Genomic DNA, 9,057 nt, shown 5'->3' with positions numbered 1-9,057 from the left:
ATGGAGGAAAATAAAACCAAATAATGTTTATTAAGTATTTTCATTTGACAGATTATTTATAGAGATCGCAGTACATCCATTGAAAAACGCTACAAGATAAGCATTCTTATTCTCATTTAGTAAATGAAGAAACTGAGGCTTATGTTCATCAAGTAACTTGCCCAAGATCACACAGCTGGAAAGTAGCAGAGACAAATGAGAACTTCTTTCTAAATATTCCAAAGCCTGAATGTTTGTGATTAGTCAGAAGGGAAAGAACTGCCCTTGGATCAGTTTTTGATTCTATTGTTTAGCTTTGAAAGGTTTGTTTACCTGTCTGAGCTTTACTTTTATAATTTTAAAAATGAGGATAAGGCCTATCTCTAATAATTGTTGTAAGAAATTAATAAAATTCAAAGTGCTGTGTTTATTGACTGGATACGACAATCAATTAGGAAAAAGAAAAGGTGGTCCTCTCACAACACTGTCACTGATTAGAGATGTAAAAGGAGATTCAAAGATCTTCCTGATTCTAAAGCAACTGCTCTTTTAATTATAACATATACTTGTTATAATATATATGTCTTTCAAAAATATTAATTTTTATTTCCTTCAGATTATAGAGTTAAGCTTTACAGAAAAATCTTCAGGAATTAAGATTCACTCAGGAAATGGATGATAATTTGGGTAGTGTTTACTGGAAAGTTATTTGCATTTTCTATCTGGTGCCACTATCCTTCAACCACTATCGTCTACCTGTGGCGATAAGATATTTTCATTTTTGGTTATTATTGAGATTTTCTGCCAATTAGTTTTTTGAAACCAGCTTTCACATCCTTGCGCCATAAACAGTAGATGAAGGGATTCAACATGAGGATAATAATAGTGTGGAACACAGAGGGTCACTTGTCTTGGTCCAGGGAGTAGCTGGATGTTGGCCACAGATACATAAACATGACTATGCTGCAGAAAAGTATGATGCCAGTGAGATGAGACCCACAGGTGGAGATAGACTTAAGGTGGCTTTCAGCTGAGAGCATTATGATGATTGCCATGAGAATGAAAGCATAGGAGATGGAGATGATGAGAATGGTGCTGAATTCAATGAATCCACCCAGACTGAAGAACAAGATACTGCTGATGTAGGTGTCTAAACAAGAGAGGCCAAGAGTGGTGGTATTTTGCAGAAGAAGTGATTGATGATATTGGAACCATAGTAACTCAACCTGAAAGTGAGGGAAGGGTGAATAACTAAACTCACCAAACCAGGCATGTAAGTGCCCAGCTTGAGAGCCAAGAAGACTTGCTTGGATATGAGAGTGCTATAGGGGAGGGGTCGACAGATGGCCACAAAAAAACCATAGGTCATGGAACTGAGTGCACAGCATGCAGCATCCACAAAACCCATGAAGAAAGCAAACTGAGTGGCACAACTGGAGAACAAGATAACTTGGTGTTTTGTTAGGAAGTCAGCCAGCGTTCTGGGGCAATGGCCAAGGAGTAGCCCAGGTCAACAAAGGAGAGGTTGCAGAGGAAAAAATACAAGGGTGTATGAAGCTGAGTGTCTTTTATGATCAGGATAATCATATCAAGATTCCCCACTATATTGATCAGGTAGACCAAAAGGAAGACCGAAAAAAAGATGATCTGCAGTTGAGGGTCCTGAGTGATGCCCATAAAGATAAATTTAGTCACCATTGAGTGGTTTTATTTATTGTTATCTTCAATTTTATGTGTGCCTGGACTTTATTACTTGGGGTGATTCTTAAAAATCTTTCCAGTAATTAGATTCTGTGACCCCTGGAATAAGTCAAACGACTTTGGAGAAGGTAGTGGTCATGGATCCTCTCCAGGTGCCCAGTAAAAATAGGAGAGAATGTTAGCGTCTTGGGATGGTAAGTTCGGCTTCTCTGAAGACCTTGGTGCTCTGAGGTCATTTATCACATGGTACCCAGTGTTTGACCTTATCTGTGCAATTATTTGCCTTATTAATTAGGAAAGAAGAGCAGCTTTGAGTGTCTTTTCCTTCTTTCTAAGACAAATCAAATATGAATACACATAATGAATAAACATCAACTTTCATTGAAGGTAGGCACGAAAAGAAAAAAGAAAGACTCAGAGATCTCAAAGTATAACATATCATATGCACACATATACAGAAAGTTAAATACTTGGAGCAAAAGGTGAGCAATATTAGAAAAGGTAATAGATAATTACAGTTTTTAAAAATCCAAGAGTTACTGAGTGCTAACTATATTCCAGTGTTGAGTCCTTTATACATTTCATAATTTCATCCTCACAACAACTGTATGAAGTAGGTACCATCATTATCTCCATCTCATATCTGAAAAGAACAAGACTAGATATAAAGTAACTTTAACAAGGTCAACAGTCAGTAGGTAGCAGAGCTGGGTCTGTTTGACTCTAGAGTCCACTTCACTTTATTGTCTTCTGTGTATATGTGATTTGATGGAGGTTAAACCTCTCTATTTTTGTGTCTAACTTTCTTTTTCCTGTCTTGCCTATCATGCATGTAGACAGAATTAGTCTTTTGGTTTCCCTGATCTTTAGAAGCACCCAGTGGTTTGGCATGGGACATGATCAGGGTGAAGACACAGCTGTGTCTTTAGATAATTCTATTGTCTAACCAACAGGTTGTTGTATAGCTCAGTTCAGAGTTAAGATTCAAGGATCTCTCACTCGATGGGAATAGGGAGGGCATTATCCAACTCTGTGGTCACACATGAGCGTGCATTTGTTATACATTTTGTGTTTGGTTGGATGAATATCTAGTCCACTGAAGAATTCTAAGAAGGAAGAAGGTAACACTAAACCCAAACAAACCAAATAAACCACAAAGTAATTTAGAAATAAGTAGCATCCTCTACCTAAACCTGAAGTGAGAACTTTGGCTTTATCTACTTTAACTGGTTTACGGCTCAAGAAAGACAAGACAGCAGAGTATTATAACGTGTCTTTCACAGGAGTATGGACATTCACAATAGATTATCTTAAATCCTAGGGCAGTTGAAAGTAGTGCTGCATCTCTCAATTTCTGCATAGAATATAATCAACTGCAAGAAAGAAGAGAAGGGGCTCTAATAATGAATAATCAACACTGTATATCTGGCTAAGATTTTATAGTTTATAAAGTACTTATATCTGTTCAACTCATTCTTAAATGTTGTGAATGTGTTCATCATTTCATATATTAGGTCAGTTAGGAAACAGAATGAAAAGACAAACCTTGGAGAAATTATTTTAAAAACATATTTCATATAAAGAGCTTATTTCTCACAAAGAACTTTAAAACAATAATAAGAAAACAATCCAAAAAGAATGGGCCAAAAATTTGAACAGAAATTTCAGCAAAGAAAATATATGAATAGCAAATAAGTGCATGAAAAATGCTCAAATAATTTGTATTAGGGACATGAAAATCACAATGGGATATCACTACAAATATGTTAGAATGGTTAAAATTTAAAAAGATGAACCATACTAAGTGTTAAGGAAGTGGAGGAACTGGAACTTTCATCACTGTTGGTGGGAATGTAAAACAGTACAAACACTTTCGCAGTATAGACTCCAACCTACACATAGCTACCCTACGATCCAACCATTCTAAAAAAACCTGGGAACAATCCAAAGACCCATCCATAGGTGACAGGATAAACAAATGATAGTATGTCCACACAATGGAATACTACACTGCAGTAGAAAGGAATAAACTATTGCAAAATGCAACATGATGACAGAATCTTAATATAATTAGGCTGAGAGGAAACAGTCAGATAAAAAACGGTATACTTTATAAGGTTTCATTTATAAAAATCTAGAAAATGTAAGCTAATTGATAGTGACAGTCAATCAATGTTAGCTGTGTGTGAGGAGGAGCAGGAAGGAAAGATGACCAAGGGGCATGAAGAACATTTGGGGGGCGTTGGGTTGATTGGGTGATAGTTTCACGAGTCTATACATATTTTAAAACATATCAAATGTTACACTGAAAATTTATTCAATTTATTGTATGTCAGTTACACCTCAATAAAGCTGTCACCTTCCCCGGTTCAGCTCCTTCTTACTACATGTGAATGAATATGTCATTTCATAGGTTATGTTAGTGAGGAAAGAAAAACTTTGGCTGAGGGGACTTTCAAAGACACACACTTAGTTATTTTGTAAGTTAGTTACAGAATCAGCAATTGAATGTGAGACTGCCGATTTCATACATAGTGCTGTGTTCCCCCACCTGTATTCATTAGGAATTTTAAAATAATTCACCATGAAAAAAGAACAAATAAAAGATATACTGTAGTCCTTCCATTTATCATCTGTTCTTCCGCTTTAGTGAGAGAGTAAAAAATCCTACTGTTGGGGCCAGCCTGGTGGCACAGCACTTAAAGCTCGCAGGTTCTGCTTTGGCGGCCGGGGTTGTCTGGTTTGGATCCCAGGTGCAGATGTACACATTGCTTATCAAGCCATCCTGTGGCAGGTGTCCCACATATAAAGTAGAGGAAGATGCGCACGAATGTTAGCACAGGGCCAGTCTTCCTCAACAAAAAGAGGAAGATTGGTGACAGATGTTAGCTCAGGACTAATCTTCCCCACCCCCCAAAAAAAGTCCTATTGTTGACACTAGTCCAATATCATAATTTTATAAATGAGGAAACAGCCCCAGACACCAAGCATGAAAATGCAGGGTTGATGCCAGACTGCAATACTTAGAGGAGTACGAGATGCCTGGTAGGAACAAGGAGTCAGGACAGATGCACAACTGGGTATGTGCTGACCAATTCATTGGTTTCAGTTAGAATATGTGATTAGAAAATGGCTCTCTCCTCCCTTATAGATTCAAGGTTCCAGTTAATTGAGGAAGGATATGAGGAGATGTTTCACTAATCATAAAGCACCCTGCCTGCTCTCTCTCACAGTGTACAGACAAATCCAGGATTTGACACTTACTCTTATTGATTTCTAGTACACTACTTATCTTCTTGGAATCAGTTTTACATTTGTTAAATGAGATTAACACTTAGCTTAATAACTTTCCACAAACAAGTTGGTTAGAATACACACACACGCACATGCGTGGGCACATACTGGGGCATTCAGTGACTGTCATGTGCTAAGTGCTCATGAATTTAGCAATTGTATGCGAGTGCAGATGATTTAATTCAGCAGATGAGTGTGCACTCAGAATTCCCAGAAAAAAGTTTCAATGCTTCTCCACAGGGGTGATGTATCATGGATTGCCTCAACCTATAGGAAAGGTGTAGTTTAATTCTACAGCACTTCTGTTAAAGGATAAAACAAGCAGAGATGAAGCTATAAAATTCAAAATCATGTCTGATTAAGACAAAAGATAATAAAACTTTTATTGTTTTTCTTTTTAGTCTCATGTAGCTAAAGTTCATCAGATCTCACTCTTGAAGAAATGGTAGAACAATGAGTAAATAAGCATATTCCATAGTTACTAAATTCAAATATTTTTAAAAGACAAGCAAAAGTATTGTCATAAAAGCAAATACAGGCCAAATATATTTTAGATTTCTATGTATTGCCATCTTTGGCCTATTTTCATGAAAAGAATGCTGAAGTAAGAGTCTGGAATCCTGGCCGTAGTTTTGTTTTTTTTCTACTAATTAACTGATGAATTGTTATATTAGTTACAGTTTCCTTATCTGTGAAATGAATGGGTTGAAGAGGGCAACCCCTACAGAACTTTCCAATTCTCATATTTTCTGCATTTGGACTTACTATGAGATACCTAAAAGCCCAACTCATAGTCTATTTCTCCTTTTGGCATTTTAAAATGGCATTGACCTGGTGCCAAGCAAACCCCTGCTCAAAGGAACACTGGGCAAGGGAATGCTCCATTCCCAAAAGGTAATATCTCTGTCTCTTTCTGTCTGAAATACTCACCTGTGATCTGACTCGTTTTCTACCTGTTGGTAAGAGTTCGAATATGTCTTCTTTTCTTGACAAGTTATACCAAATAGATATTCTGAGAAAAATCCAACGATAGTGAATCACTCTGATGGTTGTCTCTGAGTTAACTACATGCTCATCCCACCTTTGCTCTTTTGTGCAGGAGGTATTTAAATCTCAGAGTAACAAATAATCCTCAGAAGAAATGTGATGAAATGCTTTCTGCACTCACAAAAGACCCAAAGATTTGATGAATTGTCATCCCCTAAGGAATTTAATTATGTCTTCCTTAAGCCTTAATAATAAAAGAAGGAAACACAAGGGGATTTTTCAATCATTCTAGTTGTGATGACTGAATCAAGACTAACTGCTACAGTGACTTTTCTTTACCAGCTCAAAGCTTCCTTGTTGTTGTTGTTAGTGCCTGGAGTTAATTCTGACACCTAGCAACCATATGTACAGCAGAGCGTGGAACTTTGCTCTGTCTTTTTGCACTGCTATATCAGACAGTGCTCTCCTGCTATTTATAGGTTTGCATCCCCAATTTTTTTTGAAGTACATGGCCATATACCTCTTCCTAGTGTGTGTAGTCTGGAAGCTCCCCTGAAACAAGCCACCATGGGTGACCCTGCTGATATTTGAAATACCAGTTGCATACCTTTCAGCAGCATAGCAACACGCAGCTGCAACACCATGACAACCAACATATGGGTGGTGTGGATCCCAGACTTGGAAACAAATCCAGGCTATGGCTGTGAGAGCATTAAATCTTAACCACTAGACCACCAGTGCTGGCACAAAGCTGTCTATATGTTGTGACTTTGGCCATAATTTAGAAAGGTCTGTTTGCTGATGCCAGAAAGTCCTTTCAAAATGGCTGATTCTTTCCATGTTATATGAAGTGCCCATATTTAAACTATCTTAATCTGCCATAAGGGACACATGTCTGACTTAACATCACAAAACAAATTAATGATATTTTATCTTTTTTAAGACCATAGTTTGGTGAAAGGGGAAAGGACACTAACATGTTTTGAGAACATGTGTTTGCTAGAGACTCTGCAGGGCACTTTTCTTTGTGTGATCAGTTAGAAAATATTCTCTGAAAGTAGTCATAATTTGTATTTTATCTTATTGAGAATAGTATGCCAGTTATACATTTTTTGTCTCAGCTCCAAATCCATCCATCTTTGCCTTGCTTTAATGATACTGGACCTGGATACTGTAAACATTTCCCCTTCTCCAGCCAGAGAGTATTATGCTGGTCAGTGGAGAACATTGGAGGGACACTGCAGGAGGAAAAGGCTCTCTTTCTGATAGTGGTGTGCTGTTTCCTTGTGGTTCAATGGCATGTTGTAGCCAGCAGCATGTGAGATACCCAGTGGTGCTCACCCTTCATAAAGGTTGACCAGCACTCCCAGAAGTAGCTTCCCATCAAGTTTCATCAGCACCACAAAGGTGGCTTTTTAGTAACTCTTGCTGGCACCCCAGGGGATGGCTACCCAGTAGGTTTCAGTGGAACCCTATTGAGTGTTTCTTTGTTGTGCAGACCTGGCCAGGGAATGTCTCTGCCATACAGCAAGCTACAACCACACCCAACAAAACCATGTCTGATGGAGTCTTGGAGGTGGGGTCCTCTTCCAAGTTTGTTTCTTCCTTGGTGCTAGAGGTCAGCATTACCTCTATTAGTTGATTAATTGCCCAGAGGTAGCAGCAGCTCCCTATATCTGTTCTTCCTGTAGACTTTGGACTTTGCTTGATCACTTGATAGTTAATCTCCTGTTGTCAGGTACTAATCTTTATATTAAATTTTACCTGATAGAATTACTGAGTGGTGTTCTGTTTCTTGACTGGATGCTGACTGATACAAATGTTTATTACATTTTCATATATTTAAGGGCCATTTGCACTTCTGTTTTTGTAAAATGTTTATTCATGTTTTTGTCCATTTTTCCAAGGTATGTTTCTTCTGTATTTTGGATTTCATCACAACGTTTATCTTACTAACTTTTAGGTATTGTTTATATATTGGGGACGTCACCTATTGGTCTAGTCCACAATTTTCCCCAATTTATCATTGTCTTTTGATTTTCCTAAGAAGTTTATTACCATAGGTTTCTTTTTCTTCCTTCCTTTCTTTCTGTCTTTCTCTTTCTTTCTTTCCTTCTTTCTCCTTTCCTTCTCTTCTTTTCTTTTTTCCTTTATGTTGTCAAATTTATCAATTTTTTATTTTATTATTTCCAGATGTGGAGTCCTATTTATATTAAAATTTCAGATGCAATTAAATTTATAATTGGTATATTTGATAATGTAAAACAAAAAATAACTGTTGTTTATATATTAAATACTGTTTCCATTTACAAAGGACTTCTCTGTGTTTTCTTCTAGGACTTGTATGTTTTCTTTTTTTATATTTACAATTATGATTCATTGAAAAGTTGACGGTATCTCATAAGAAGAAAAGACTCAGTTTTCTTTTTTTCCTGAAAACTATCCAGTTGTCCGAACAATTCATTCAAAAATTTATCTTTTCTCCACTGTTTTGATATGCTATTATCATATATCAAATTTTCATTTCATTTCATTTGTTCAATATTTGTATTTTTTATTTTATTACATTGTTCTCTCAACAGTTCTATACAATTAATTTGTCAATAATACATTGTTCAATTATATAAATATTATATATATGTATAAATATGTATATAAATGTAATTATGGCTCTTTTATAATATTTTTCATCTTCCACTTAAACTTTGTAGTCAACTTATTTAGAAGGAAAATATGAGGATATTATTACTGGAACAAGGTTAAATCATAAATTAACTTAGAATTGCCACATTTATGTCACCAAGTCTTGCTATCAAAAACACTCATGTCTTCATATTTATTCAGATCTACTTTTGTATCTTTCTGAAGTTTTATTCTTTTTCTTCACAAAGGTTTTGACCATTTGTTATTAGGTTATGCTTAGGTCTTTTCTGTTTGTCACTAATAAATGGGGACATTCTCTTGCATTTAAGTTTTGTTACTGGAGATTTGTTTGTTTACATGAGGTTAGTAGGTTAAGTTTACATTTGCTAATTTGCTAATGTTTTTTCTCTATCTTTTTTTATTGGTAGTAATAGTAGTGATGATGTTTATATG

At 36.3% G+C, this 9,057-nt stretch overlaps 1 pseudogene; it reads right to left on the bottom strand.

Annotated features, from left to right (window-relative positions):
* Window positions 1–767: 767 nt before the first annotated feature.
* On the bottom strand, window positions 768–1,677 carry LOC139040854 (olfactory receptor 5AR1-like; annotated as a pseudogene).
* Window positions 1,678–9,057: the final 7,380 nt, after the last annotated feature.

This window comes from Equus asinus, chromosome 17 (genome assembly GCF_041296235.1).
Source record: "Equus asinus isolate D_3611 breed Donkey chromosome 17, EquAss-T2T_v2, whole genome shotgun sequence".
In the NCBI taxonomy this organism is placed as follows: Eukaryota; Metazoa; Chordata; class Mammalia; order Perissodactyla; family Equidae; genus Equus; species Equus asinus.
The sequence above is the reverse complement of the archived record's forward strand: the minus strand, read 5'-3'. Positions and strand labels throughout refer to the sequence as shown.